The sequence below is a fragment of the Heterocephalus glaber genome, unplaced genomic scaffold (genome assembly GCF_053883595.1).
Source record: "Heterocephalus glaber isolate CG9 unplaced genomic scaffold, H.glaber_assembly_v1.0 deba00000901, whole genome shotgun sequence".
In the NCBI taxonomy this organism is placed as follows: domain Eukaryota; kingdom Metazoa; phylum Chordata; class Mammalia; order Rodentia; family Bathyergidae; genus Heterocephalus; species Heterocephalus glaber.
Window position 1 is genome coordinate 5,316,664 of NW_028258171.1, and position 12,923 is coordinate 5,329,586.

The window sequence follows — 12,923 nt, forward strand, 5'->3', positions numbered from 1 at the left end:
ATGTCTCCTTCAATGTTTTGGGCACCACTGTAGCCCATAATCAAATTCCCAACACATGTATAATGGAATATATATCTGTGTTACTATAGAGATATAGGTTGCTTTTCTCTTCAGTATTTGTTTTTGGATATAATAACCCAAATCTACCAGAAGTACAATATTCAAATACTTCCATTATTTTGTGATTTTGCATACAGAGAACACAGTAATATAATTTGACAATTGCAAATTCAAGACATAAGTGCCTTTGACTATAAAAAGAAGACTTCAATTAAGTGAATTGAAATAAAAAAGGTGCACAAACTTAAATATTGCATGGTTCTCTTGTATGAGAATCCCAAATTATAAATAAAGCACAAAATGAAAGAGAGAAAATATGGAGTGGGGAGATAGAACTTTCTTGAAGATAAAGGGGATCTAGAGGTGGAGGGAGGTTAGAGGTAGGGGAGGGGCAGAGGGTGAGAAAAGGAAATGAGATGTGTTATGCACATGTCCCAACTCTCCATAAGGCACACAATCATTATGTGCTGCAAACATGTACTAATAAAATACTAATTGAAAATAAGATGTGATAGCATGAAACGGAATTTTTAAAGTAAAGGAGCGGAATAAGAACAATGGAAAAATAAACAATACATTTTATTAGCAAGTAAATTTAGAAAGATCCTAAACACTAACCTGATTTATCAAAACTCTGACTGAAGAAAGTGATAAAGGGTATATTTTCCTGTGGAAAAAAAATCAGAATTCAAAAGTAATGTGGTATAAAGTCGAAATAATGCCATTTGACATCTTATCTCTTCCTTACCCCACTCTCTCAAGTTTTATCTTGCCCATCAAATTATTATAAGAATTTCTCTAAAATATCAAGTTTATTAGTTTTGTTTAACATTAGCATAATGCAAACTGTTCAAAATGCCATTATTGTGACTAAATTATGTGTAAAGAAGACAAAAATTAATTCAATAGACTGGAATAGAGATCATCAAAATATAAAAACTTGAAGTTCTTCTCACTATTTAAACTCACTTGTAGTAGTTTAATTGACAGATCTGTATATAACCACGGCTCAGAGAATATATTAAGGAAACATTCTAGACATCATGCTTATAACAAAATAATCTGAATGAAGTCTTTTGGTTTGCAATTTTGTAACAGGCTTTTTTCAGTATATCCACTTAAGAAACAACATATACTTTTCAACAGATTGGAACAGAACTATCTTAATTTTTGTTGTTTTACTTGTATATAAACCTCCATAAATCAACTGTAATTGAGGATTTTTTGTTTTATTTTATGTTAGTTTAGAGAAATAGCTGAATTGTGCAGAATTCAAACATAATAAATCAAATTCATTCATACATATTCTCTCCATGGCCTTCTTCTGACCGTGTCCTCTGTTGTCCCTGGAGTCCGCTGTGAAGTTCAGCCAGGAGAGCCATTACTGGCCTAGGAGGAGGGGATGGAAACAGTATAACTAGTTATTGTTTCAGGAAAATCAACAGGAAAGAGCTATTGTCTATAAACATAGAATTCAGAAAAAAAATCAAGTGCACAAGATAGTATTCAGGTAGATTCCAGATTTGAGGCAAGGGCAGAGAAATGCAGATTATTGGGCACACAATTTGATAAAAAAATCAGCAAGTGGTATGTTCTTTATGTAATATACAAAATAATAGTGATGACAAACTAGATGGCAATCTGCCCCCAAAATTCAATGTAATGGCAGTTAATAATTTTAAAAAACTGTTGGATGTAAGGAAAATAGGATATGTCCCTAACAGAATTAGGACAGTCTTAAAGATACCTGTGAAAATTTACAGTTTCTGGAACTTGTGACCAGGAAAAATTACTATGAAAATAGAACTCTGGTTTTTAATGTTTATATTTGAAGAATAATTTTACTACTACATGCATATGGTCCAAACTATCAAGTATATCAAACTTGTTTATCATGTATATAATATATGTTTAGAACTTGTTAAAGAAAATATTTGTAGGTATTCCTGTTCTATATTGCCTTAATGTTTGTTTAAGAAATGAAAAACAAAAGGTCATGTCCAATAGTCAATATGTCATACTTGCTGGTATCAGTAAAGCTGAATTAAAATCCTCTCTATTTTGCAAAATTAGAATTAGTAAGTTTCTTGCGCTTCTACTTAGCTCATTATATCCTGCTTGATCTCATTCAAACAGAGGAAATTACGAAGTCAGTGCAGCGTCAAAGCAGCTTAAAATATGAGTTAGTATCTGCTTAAAACTTCCTCCTGAAGTCTGTTTTCCTTTATCAGAAGTAACTGGGAAAAGCTCTTCTTGGCAAAGTGATTGTTCATTTTCTAAATATTTTCAGCATATGAGAATTAGAACTTTATGATTCTTTATGGAATTTTAAAAGGATATTTAAAACAACTTTTGATAGTGACTTTTCCTTTTCTCTATTTGCATTCAAATTTTCCATTTAATAGACATAAAGAGATATTTCTAATCATTTTAGGCATCTGGGAGACGTGTCCATGAACACGGGTAGCTTCTTAGAGCCATCTTCTTATCTCAAGGAAGAGCAGCTCTACTATCTCTAGAATTCTGCTTCTCCTCTAACATTGTCAGCACGGCGAATTTGTCAAATTGTAGAAACTAATATCATCAATGAGAGAGACAGAGAGAGAAACAGAGACAGAGGCAGAGACAGAGACAGAGAGAATTAAATCCTTAATTCACCTCTTCTAATTAAAAAAGCATTAAAGTGAAACACAGGAAAGAATAAAAACAATTCCAAATCAGGTTAAATATTTTTACAGAAAGCTCTAGAGCTTGGAAAGAATTTTCTTCCTTTCAATAATGTTAAGTTCTTTGTTATTTGGACTTTTATGTCATACATTTTCATAGTACATGGATGCTGTAAATATGGGACCCATATTTACTTTCTCTGTTACATTTTTTCTTTTCCTAAAGACAAAAAAACATATTAAGTTTCATATTATTCTTCTATTGTAAAACCCAAACCAAAAAAAAAAATCTTAGAATTTGAAGCTTTATATCAGTAATCATATTTTTGAATTTTTTTTCAGTGTTTTTTTCAGAGGAAAGTCTTACTCCTTTGATGTAATAATCTTTTTGTTATTTTAGGCCAGTGATTGAATATTATTTATGCATAACCATTTCTTAGTTGATAATGTATATAATAATTATAACTTTATTTACTTAAATTTTATGAATAAAAGTATTTTCCACATTTACCTGTATTACTTTTCCTTTATTATTTTGAAATTATTTAAAATATTTAATAATTCAAAAATTCAAATAAAATACCATGCACAAAAATATCTAAGTATTATTTAGATAGATGTTGGAATGCATCTATTTTGTTGCTTAAAATATCTATGTGTATATTGCAATAATGCACATTGTGTTTGCTCTATGTAAGCCTTTTATGCAATGTCTGAAAAGGTCAAGCAATGATCATGAAAAATCATGGTTTGGGGGATATTTTGGTCAGCTTCCTCTACTACTGGAATCAGTAATTATTAATCACCTCATTAAATGGATAGAAAGATAACTTTGCTATTTTTATTTATTATATTAGGTTTATAATTTCCCAACCAGCAAACTGTTTTGTCCTTCTTACATCATAAGCAGTCAAGTAAGAGAAAAGAATGCATCAATTACAACCATTTATTCTTGAGCCTATTCTCTTCTTTAACATGTACCCATAACAATTGAAAAATTCCCAGAATTTTCACATACCAAATATAAAGGAAAAGTGCAATAAAACATGTATCATCTTACTGTTTCACAAAAGGTTGTAATTATTAGTAAAACTAGTTTTATATGATTATAGACATAGATGATACATATATACATAGATAGATACATAGATATATAAATATATAGAGACCCATACTTATAGAAAATGTATTTATAATCACTAACGACTGAAAGAAAACTAAAGTTTTACAACTTGTGTATGGATGAGAACTGCTTTTTGGCATACAATGGACAATAATTAGCAAGAAGTAACTATTGCTACATATGGCAACAAGGATCAAACTGAGTAAGTAAAAGTAGCATATTCAAATGACCATGTAATTGAAGAAGACATACAAATGGCTAACAGGTACATCAGAAATTGTTCAGTGCCACTAATCAGGGAAAAGTAGAATGATAAATGCCATCACAATGAGGTATGATCTATCATCTGTTTGGTTGGCTACTATGAAGAAGCAGTAGATAGTAATTGTTAGTGAAGATATGAAGAAAAGGGAAACTTTACACACAATTGGTAACAATATAAATTGTAACAGCCATTATGGAAAAAGAGTCTCAGAAACACTACAATATTACTACTGTAGAACCACCTTTCCCACTTTTTGATATGCAACCAAAGAAAATTAAATCAGCACATGAAAAAGATAATTGTCTGCTCAAATTCATTAAAACATTATTTACAAAAGCCAAGACATGGAAGAAAATTAAACGTTCATCGGTGGATGAAAAATGAAGAAACTGTGGAATATACACATAATTGTGCATTGTTCACCTTCAGAAAGAAGGAAATTCTGCCATTTGAGACAACATATTTGAATCTGCATGTCATTATTCTAATACAAATAGGTTATACAATAAAGAACAAATAATGAGTATCTGCTTATATGAGGAATGATAGTCAAAGTAATATAACCAGAGACTGAAATGATGTTTTCCAAATTCTTAGGGTAGGAAAAAATAGTGGGTTATTAATCAAAGCAGTCAAATTTTCAGTTATATTAAATGAATTAAATCATAGAGATCTAGATATATTGTATAACATAATACCAATAGTTAACAGTACTGTTTTGTATACTTAAAATTTGTTAACAGGGTAGATCAATGTTAAGGGTTCTTATCAAAAATAATATAACATATAAAGATACTGGAAGAAAATTTCAGCTAGCGATGGGTAGGTTTATGATATACATGATGGTTTCAGGAGGGCATATTTATCTCTTAACTCATCAAATTGTTTACATTCATATGTAAATCTTTTGTATTTCAGTACAACCTTTTAAAACAGCTTATACTATGTACATTTATATGACTTTACCCTCTTAGAAAAATCAAAATTATGTGGAAATAAAACACAAGCGTGACTCCCCAGACTCCAACTGCATGAGAAGGCATTAACTACAATCGGACCTAGACAATTTCTGTGAAAAACACAACCCTATTTTTCTTAATTGAAGTGATTTTTACACAAATGTGTGATTTTGTCAAAACTCAGGATCTTACACTAAATAGTGTTTTGGGCACTATCCATCTTTCAGACCATGGATGGTGGGAGTTCTTCACTCATGGGCAAATGTAAACACTTTCATAACATTTCAATATAACACTAAATAATAGTGAGTGTAGAGGGCTCAACTCTAATGCCAAACAATTTTTATGGGTTTTTTCTTTTTACATTATATCAATCAAACAAAACTGTAACCATTTAATAGATAAGGAACTCACACCATAAATAAGTGAAACCAATTTTTCATATCCAATAGGCAGAATCTGGCAAAGCAGGGACTAATTCCAACCTTTCTTGTGGTCTTGTTTTTGTCTTTCTATTGTATTTCTGGAAAATACTTTGCATGTACCTGATGACAGAATGATAGAATAAAATGACCTTTTAATTTGGAAATGTTCCGTTGAAATTATGTCCATAAATAAATTTTTAAGTCCTCAAATATATTACTGTATTGAGGAAAAGGTTAACAATATGCAGAATAGTTAAATGATCACTAGGAATGTGGACTAACGATGTACTTACATCTTTTAGAAAAAAACTAACATTTTGCAATGTGATCAACATATGGCTTTTAATGGGACTCACATAATATTTCCAAGTGTTCATTAAATGCAAAGCACTGTGCAAAGATTTTGCACTTACCAGTTAGATTAGGGTAATAATTATATGTCAAGTTGATAAGCTCTTGAAGAATGAGGGTGAAAAAGAGGCTAAATCAAATTATAGGGATGAAAGAATCACATACATTCAAATGAGATTCAGGCTGGAAGTATAATAACTGAATCAAAATTTAAAATTTTCCAATTTGAAATAGATCAAGAGTTTTCTATTTTTCCTTATAGAATAGATTTTGTTATTGGTTGTTTACAAATAGATCTTCAAAGGATAATTAGCTGCATGGAAGATTAGCCATGAAAAGTCAAATCAGCATTAGGTCATTAGTACTACATAAAGCTTACAATACAGAAAAGAAAAGTTTATGTATGTGCATTATCATTAATGGTTCATATGTAGTGTTGAACAGGTACTAAAATAATATAATATATATGCATACTTATGTATGAGGGTAAATAGAATACATTTGTTTCCATGTTAAAGGTTTGGTAATGTTTGTCTTCCTTCAATAAACCTTAGTTGAGTTTATCTATCTTGACTTTTTCAGCACTTTCCTACATGTAGTAAACAATGAGAAACATTTGTCAAATAAATACCTGATGGTATATAGTGAACAGAGCCAATATGGTTTTGTGTTACCTAGCATATTTTGCTAATAACTGTAGACAAATAATAAAAACATTATAATTAGCTATTTCCTCAGAAAAAAATATTTTACTAATTTTAGTGAGAGTTGCAAACCATTCTGCCACATCACAATTTTAAGGAATTGAACATAAAAACATTTACTAGAAATCAAGAAACACGGTATTTCATGGAACCTCTTCAATTACTGCAAGCAGCTCCGAAGTTGTCCTGCCACTTCCAGGTGCTTAGGCCGCTACTAGCATAAATGTCACTTGGATATGCACACCCAAAAGCCAAGGGCTGCATTCAGCTCCTGCTCTATCAAAAATCATGGGTAATAGGAAATCTTAGGATGAGTTTCATTTGCATTTCTCTGATGATTAATGGATTTGATCTATTTTTTCATATTCTTGTGTCTAATTTTGTGCCTTCTTTGCTAAAAATATCTATTCAGGTCATTTTTAATTATTTTATAGTTTTATTCATTTCTTTACATTTTTGCTATTGAGTTGTGTCAATTATTTATCTGTGAGGTGTATTAGCTTCTTCCTTCTTTTCTGTTAATATGCCTTTTTAGTCTGATGCAATCCCATTGTTTTTCTTCTTGTTGCTTGAGTATATGGTACAATAAAAGACAAATAATTACAGAGGCTATATTTTCTTTATCCACTCTCCAGTTGATGGCCAATTGGGCTGTTTCCAAGTTTTAGTTATTACAAACTTTACCATTATGAACATGGTGCACATATATCACTATGGTATGATTCTTTTAATTCTTCTGTGAAGATACCTAGTAGGGGAATAGCTGGATCAAATGGGACCTCTAATCTTAGTTCTTTGAGCTATGTTTCTTTTTTTTAACAAAATGGAGTACTACTCAGCCATAAAGAACGATAAATTAGAGATATTTATAGCTAAATGGATGGACAATGAAGTCATACTTTTAAGTGAAATAAATAGGATACACATGTGTAAATACCGAATAGTTTCTCTGGAAACTATTACACTGGAAGTGTAAATAAGGATCAAAATGTATAATAGATAATGTGAAATAGGAAGAAAAGTTCCAAAGGGGAAGGGGAAGTGGGAGGGGTAGGGAGGGGAAAGGAAAGAAGGGAATGGGATTAATACGAGGAAAGGAAAAAAATGGAAACAGAGTCTTTGTAAATAGGGAGGGATGGAGCAGTTGAAGGGAGGGCAGGGAATGGGGAAAAATAAAAACCAAGATATATTATGTAAAGGTACAAATTTCCAATGATGAATGGCATTATATTGTATACCTAATATGTACCAATAAAATTAATTAATAAAAACAATAAAAATAATTACAGAGGTTAATACTAAGCAACTTTTTTACGGTTTGCTTCTAGGAGTTTTAGTTTTAAGTTTTAAGTTTACTTATTTATTCTATTTTGAGTTGTACTTCATGTATGGTGTAACATAAGAGTACAGTTTGATTTTGTTGCATGTGTATATTCAAATAAATTCGTTGGATAGCCTATCCTTTTATCATTGTTTCTTCTTGGTGCCCTTGTAGAAAATTATTTGATCACATATATTTTGATTTATTTCTTGGCTGGTTATACTGCTTCACTAGTCTATGTGTCTGTATTTATGCTAGCAGCATTCTGTGTTCATTACTATGGCTTTATAAAATAATTCAAAAGCATGAAGTATGATACTCACAAATTTGTTTTTACTTTGCAAAATTTTCTTAGCTTCTTGAAGTCTTTTCATACTTTTATATGAATGTTATAAATTTTTCTGCTTCTATGAAAATTACCGCTAGAATTTTTGTAGGGATTGCATTGATTCTGTGTATCAATAGGTGCTGTGGACAATTTAATAAAATTATTCCTGTCCATTAACAGGGAATATCGTTCATTCTCAGATTTCTTCCAACAATTTTGCTTTTAATTTTCAGCACATAAACATTTATTTCCTTGGAAAAATTTAATCTTCAGCATTATATTTTTTCATAACTTTTAGGATGGCTATTATCAAAAAGCAAAAGCTAACCAGTGCTGGTGAGGATGTATTATGAAGGAAACTCCTGTACGGTGCCAATATGTATGTAAATTAGCCAAGTTATTATGGAAAAGAGTATGGAAGGTTTTCAAACAATAAAAATAGAACTAGATTATAACCCAGCAATGCCATGGCTAGCCATATATTCAAAATAAATGAAATAAGTATATGGAAGAGATATCTGTGCTGCTGTGTCCATTTGCAACTTTATTCATAAAAACAAAAACAATCAAAGAACCTAAATGTTCAACAGCAGACAATGAACAAAGAAAATGTAATATGTGGATGTAATTAGTTTTCTCTCATTAAGAAGAAATATTGCTACCTGTAACAACATGAATAAAGCCAGCGCAAACTGTGCTAAGTGTAACAACCCACAAAGAGAAAGGATGAAAAAATATAAATGATCTCATTAATATATGGAATACCCCTACAAGTAAACTAATCATAGAAAGAGAGTAGAACAGTGGTTAGCAAGGGCAGCAGAAGGAAGGGGAAAGTGGGGAAAATAGGTTGAAAGATACAAACAAGCAATTATGTAGAATGAGTGACTCTAGAGATCCAATATACAACCTGAAAATTATAGTTAGTAGTACTATATTATATACTTAAATTTTCTAAGAAAGTATATTTTTAGCGTTTTGGAAAATATAACCGTGGAACGTGATTAATACATTAATTTGATTATCTGAACTGGGCTGGGAATTTAGCTCAGTGGTTCTAGCGCCTACCTTGAAAGCACAAGGACCCGAGTTCTATCTCTGGTACTGAAACAAACAAAAAAGTATATGATCTGTACAAATCATTTTTGTATGTATATCAAAACAGCATTTTATGACAATAAAATATATACATTTTATATACAATAAAAGTGGAAAAAAGTAAAGAATGATAGAATGATATACCTAAAATCCTCAGGTTTAAAACTAGCACGTTGCCGTCAGGGGTTTAACTCAGTGGTTCCGGTGCCTGCTTTGCAAGCGCAAGGTTCCAAGTTTGATCCCCAGTACCAAAAAAAAACAACAAAAAAATGGCACAGTGCAACTTTTGTGATTAACCTAGGCATCCTTTATGTTTATTTATTTATTTATTTATTTATTTGCACTTTATTAAATTCTTTTATTGGTACATTGTAGGTATACAACACAATTACATTTCTCATTGGGAATTGTACCTTTACATAATGCATCTTGGTTCTTATTTTTTCCCCATTTCTAGCCCTCCCTTCACACCCTCCACCCTTCCCTATTTACAAAGACTTTATTTCTATTTTTTCCATTTCTCATCATTTTTTCTTTCCCTTCTTTCCTTTCCCCTGCCCCTCCCACTACCCCTACCCCTTTGGACCTTTTCTTCCTATTTTGCATTATGAATTATTCATTTTAATCTTTGATACATTTTAGGCATACAATATAATGACATTCATCATTGGAAATTTGCACCTTTACATAATCTTTCTTGGTTCTTATTTTTCACCCTTGCCCAGCCCTCCCTTCAACCCCTCCATTCCTCCCTATTTGCAAAGATTTTGTTCCTATTTTTCCCTTTTCTCATATTAATCCCATTCCCTTCTATCCTTTCCCCTAGCCCTCCCACTTCCTTCCCCTTTGCCCCTTTTCTTCCTATTTCACATTACCTATTATACATTTTAGTCCTTATTTACACTTTCAGTTTCTCACACCAGAGAAACTATTCGGTATTTACACATGTGTGTCCTATTTATTTCACTTAAGAGTATCGCCACAATGTGCATCCACTTAGCTATAAATGTCTCTAATTTCTCATTTTTATGGCTGAATAGTACTCCATTTTATTTAAAAAAACACATTTTCTTTATCTGGTCTCCAGTTGATGGGCATTTGGGCTGTTTCCAAGATTTAGCTATTTGAAACTGTGCTGCTGTGAACATGGGTGCACATATATCACTGTGGTATGATGCTTTTAATTCTTTGGGGAAGATCCCCAGCAGTGGAATAGTGGAGTCAAATGGGAATTCCAGTCCTAGTTATTTGAGATATCTCCATACTGATTTCCACAGTGCTTGCACCAGTCTACACTCCCACCAGCAGTGGAGCAGGGTTTCTCTTTCCCCACAGCCCCGCCAGCATTTGTTATTGGTTGATTTCATGATAGCAGCCATTCTTTCTGGAGTGAAGTGGAATCTCAGTGTTGTTTTCATTTGTATCTCTCAAATGACCAGTGATGTTAAACAGTTTTTCATGTATTTATTTGCTATTTCTGCTTCTTTGTCTGAGAAATGTCTGTTCATTTCAGATGCCCATTTTCGGATTGGGTCTTTAAATGTGGGAGGTCTGATCTTTTTAAGTTCTTTATAGATTCGAGAGAGTAGACCTTTGTCTGAGGAAGAGCAGGTGAAGATATTTTCCCACATTGTGGATTGTCTCTTCACACTGCTGGTGGTTTCTCTTGCTGTGCAGAAGCCTTTTAATAAGAAGAGATCCCACTTGTTGATTGTTTGTGCTAGTTCACAGGCAACTGAGGTTTTGTTCATAAAATCTTTTCCTACACTGATGTCTTCAAGGGTTTTACCTAACCTCTGTTCCAACTGGTTCAGAGTTCCTATTTTAATATTTAGATCTTTAATCCATTTTGATTTTAGTTTAGTGCATGGTGAGAGATATAGGTCTAGTTTTAATCTTTGGCAAGTTGAAGCCCAATTTTTCCAGCACCATTTATTAAAGAGGCTATCTTTCCTCCAGTGAGGGTGTTTGGCTCCTTTATCAAAGATGAGATGGCTGAGTGTGTCTGGCGTTGTTTCTGCATCTTCTAATCTGTTCCACTGGTCCTCAGGTCTGTTTCTTTGCCAGTACCATGCTGTTTTTATCACAGTAGCTTTGTAGTAGAGTTGCAGGTTGGGGATTGTGATACCCCCTGTCATGTCTCTGTTACCTAGAATTGCTTTTGCTCTTCTGGGTCTCTTCTTGTTCCAAATGAATTTTTGGATTGTTTTCTCAAGGTCCATGAAGTATCCTGCTGGGATCTCAATTGGAATTGCATTAAATCTATATAGCAGTTTTGGAAGTATGGCCATTTTCAATATATTAATCCTTCCTACCCAGGAGCAGGGGATGTCTGTCCATTTTCTGATATCATCTTCAATCTCTCTTTTCAGAGTGCCTAGGCATCCTTTATAAATGTGATAAATATATGTCTTTCAGTTGTACAGTGTTAAAAATCAAGGATAGTGACATTCTCTAAAATAGCATATTGATATATATTTGTTACCGAAGTTATCAAAAAGGCCACTTTCTAATATTGAATATACTCAACTGTTCTCTACTTGCATAAATAAAACCCATTTCTCACATTCTCTGTACTAACAAGAAAAATGGTGACCAACATACACAGACTCCTTTTCCTACATTGTGTGGCATATGAGCTATGGAACGATAAAGTTATTCTTTTTAGAATGCTGACAGCATTTTGCTCATAGGTCAACCTAAGAAATAGACAATAATATCTCCCAGGCTGAAGTGTTTTCAGGAAAAATAACTAATGTTATAAAACACATTATGAAAAAAATAATGACACAATGAGAATCTTATTTTGTTCTGTTATTTTTAAGATTACAATTATTTTGGGTCAATTATCCTAACAGAAAATGGCTTTTTTTTATCCGTTTTTAATTTAAAACAATTCTCTTATTCTTTAAGAAAAATCTGCATAGATACACATTGGACAAAAATGATATTTCTAGATTACATATTACATTACTTAGAAATTTTCTTACTTCTTCAGACTTTCAGATTTTCAAAATTTTAAATCTGTGAAAGTAAATATTTTCCTATAAACTTATATTACAAATTTTCAGAAATGTCTATAATGTTTCATATAATCTATAATCTATGTTTCACATAATGAACTATTGAATATTAATTAAAAACTTGTTTAAGATAATCAGTGGAATTTTAAGCCTCTGCAACTTAGGAAAAATACTTGAAATGAAAGCAGTTGTTTTCCATCTTTCCATCTTTCCATACTAAACTGAGAAAATCGCCAGAGAAATGAATAGTTTCTTACAATATAAATCTTATGCCAGTGTGACTCCACAGAAGGACACTCACTCCAGGAGGAAAGTTAAAAGAAATGTACGTTTAATAAATAACATTTTCCTTTATAGATTTATATAATTAGATTGTCTACCATAAAGGGAAAAATAACTTTGCAAAGGTATTCAATTCTTGATAATAGGACAGCTAGAGATGTGGTAAATTGCCTTAGAAACATGTTCCCCGGAATTATTTCTTAGTAATTTCTAATTAGTTTTAAGTAATTATCTCTCTCCCTCAAGTAGAACTCTTAAATAAACACAGATTAGAAGTATTGCAGGTAGCATAACATCATCAGTGGCATCTGTGTTATA